The sequence below is a fragment of the Propithecus coquereli genome, unplaced genomic scaffold (genome assembly GCF_000956105.1).
Source record: "Propithecus coquereli isolate 6110/MARCELLA unplaced genomic scaffold, Pcoq_1.0 Scaffold80, whole genome shotgun sequence".
Lineage (NCBI taxonomy): Eukaryota > Metazoa > Chordata > Mammalia > Primates > Indriidae > Propithecus > Propithecus coquereli.
The window spans coordinates 1,783,025-1,785,911 of record NW_012154174.1 but is presented as its reverse complement, the minus strand read 5'-3'; the positions used below and the strand labels follow the sequence as shown (position 1 = coordinate 1,785,911).

The 2,887-nt window shown below is 33.7% G+C and overlaps 1 protein-coding gene across 1 annotated transcript in view; it reads left to right on the top strand.

Moving 5' to 3' along the window:
- Positions 1-2,887, top strand: part of CFAP70 (cilia and flagella associated protein 70) — a 96,422-nt gene that overhangs the window by 54,574 nt on the left and 38,961 nt on the right. The window lies entirely within an intron of this gene.

The following is a 2,887-nucleotide window of genomic DNA, read 5'->3' as shown; positions in this document are numbered from 1 at the left end:
GTTAAATGAAAAATCAGAATAAATATTCACATTTTTTTCACAATTTTTTAAATATATAGAAAATGTTGGAGAGGAAATATTTCTGACTATGACCAAGTGAGTAGGTTGGCAAATCACCTCCCCCAAAAGGCAACTATAAAGCTGGACAAATTGACAAAAAGCCATGTAGCACTCCTGAAATCTACCAAAGGAATTGACAAACTGAGAAGTACTAAAAGGCATTAAAAGTTAAGGAGTTTGAGCAGCCTGAGGCTGCTTTGCATTCCCTACTCTTACCTTTAGCTCAATTAGTGCAGTGATTCTTCTAGAGCAGGATGGGCAATGAGGACCAGGAACTTTGCTGCCACAGTCAGAGAAGACTCTCACAATTTAGAGCAGTGGTTGAAGGACCCATGCCCAGCAATGTTGTCAGTTGAAATGGCAATCTTTGTGGAGGGCAGCCAATATACTTGTAATGAGAGTCCTAGGAGAGAAGATAGAAAGATGTATGAAGAAATGTCTGAAAACGTCCCATGTTTTATGAAAACGTTAATCCACAGATCTAGAGTTCAGAAAATCCCGGGTAGGATAAGCACACAGAGACCCACAATATACACATTTTATAGTCATGTAGTTGAAAGAGAAATACAAAGAGAAAATTGTGAATACAACAACAGAAAAACAATTCATCAATTACAGACAGTCAATATGGCCTAATGGCTGATTTTTCATTTGAAACAGTGGAAGCCAGAGGCGGTAGAATAACATATCTGAAGGTCTGAATGAAAACAAACAAATAAACAAACTACCAACCAAAACCAAAAGCAAAATAAAGACATCCCCAGATGAACAAATGCTAAAAGAATTTGTTGCTAGCAAACCTGCCTTATAGGAAATACTAAAGGGAGTCCTTCAGCTTGAAAGGAAATGACACCAATTGCTAACTTGAATCCACAAGAAGAAATGAAGAACACTAGAAACAGTTAAATATAAGTTCATATAAAATAGTGTAGAAATATATTTTTCTCATTTTTGCTCTTCTTTGAAAGACGTGATTGAATAAAGCATTAATGATATTGTTGGGTTCATAACATATATAGATTTAATTTATATGCTAATACCATAAAGGAAAGGGGATAGAATAGAGCTATAGTAGAGCAAAGTTTCTATATTTTACCAGAATTAAGTTAGTATTAGTGTGAAATAGATTGTGATTAGTTAGGATACATATTGCAATCCCTAAAACAACCACTAAGAAAATCGTGTACATGCATACATATATACATTATGTATGTGTGTGTGTATCAGCAAAGGATTTAAATGAGACATTGCAAATATTTATTTAACATAAAAGAAGGTGGTTAAAAGAGGAACAGAAGGCATGTAGAAAACAAGTAACATGGAAAACATAAATCTAAGTATTTCAACATTATATGTGAGCAGTCTATACATACCAGTGAAAGTTCAGAGATTATGAGACTGGATAAAAAAATCAAGATTCAAGTATAGGCTGGGCAAGGTGGCTCAAGCCTACAGTCCCAGTGCTTTGGGAGTCTGAGCTGGGAGGATCACTTGAGGCCAGGAGTTCAGGACCAGTCTGGGCAACACAGTCTCTATTAAAAAAAAAAAAAAAAAGCTATGTGTAGTTGTGTGCGCCTGTATCCCTACCTATTCAGGAGACTGAGGCTGGAAGAACACTTGAGCCCAGGAGACTGCAGTGAATTATGATTGCATCACTGCACTCCAGCCTGGGCAACAGAGTGAGACCCTGTCTCTAAATAAATAAATAAAATTAAAAATTCAACTATATACTGACAAAGACGTAACTTAGATTCAAAGACACAAATAGTATTTCCCAGTCTCTAGTACTGTGAGAAATAAATTTCTGTTTTTCATAAGCTAAAAAAGAAAAAAAGAGGCACAAATAGGTTAAAGTAGAAAGAAAAGATATACTATGCAAACAGAAAACATAACAGAGCTGAGTGACTGCATTAATATCAGATAAAATAGAATTTAAGACAAGAAACACATATTATGGAAGACAGAGTGGCATGTCATGATTAAAGTGTCAATCTATCAGGATGATAGAGAAATTACAAATGTATACACACCTAACAATACGATAACCTCATAATACTTGAAGGAGGAACCAACAGAATTGGAAGGAGAAATAGATAATCTGACAATAATATTTAGAAATTTTAATATTCTACTCTCAATACTTGATAAGACAACTATATTGAAAATCTGTGGTAAATATAAAGTTACCATACAACCCAGCAAATCATTCCTAGGAATCTACCCAAGAGAAATGAAAACCTGCATTCACACAAAGACGTGTACGTACATGTTTATAGCAGCGCTATATATAATAGCCAAAAACTCACAACAATGCAAATGTCTATAATGGATAAACGAAATGCACTATATTTATACAAGGGAATATTATTTAGCAATGAAAAGAAATGAACTACTAATGATGTCATATCCCCAAATCATTGAATTGTGTACATTAAGTGGATAAATTGTATGGGATATGAATTATATCCCAATAAAGGTGTTTTTTTAAAAAAGGAATAAACCACTGATACATGTTACACATGGATGAACCTCAAAAACATTATGTGAAGTGAAAGAAGGCAGACACAAAAGACTATTGTATAATACCGCTTATATGAAATAGTCTTGTTATACAACATTTCCTAGAGACGTTAAAATTTGGAAAAGTTTATATCTTTGAATCTGTGAAACACGGTAACTATGGTAGGGTGGTAGGATTGTGAGTGATTTTTTTGTTCTTATAATTTTTCTTTAATATTGTTGGATTGTCTTTCAAACAGCTTTATTGAGGTATAATTGACAAATAAACTGCATATATTTAAAGTGTACAATTTTAAAGTTTTGACAT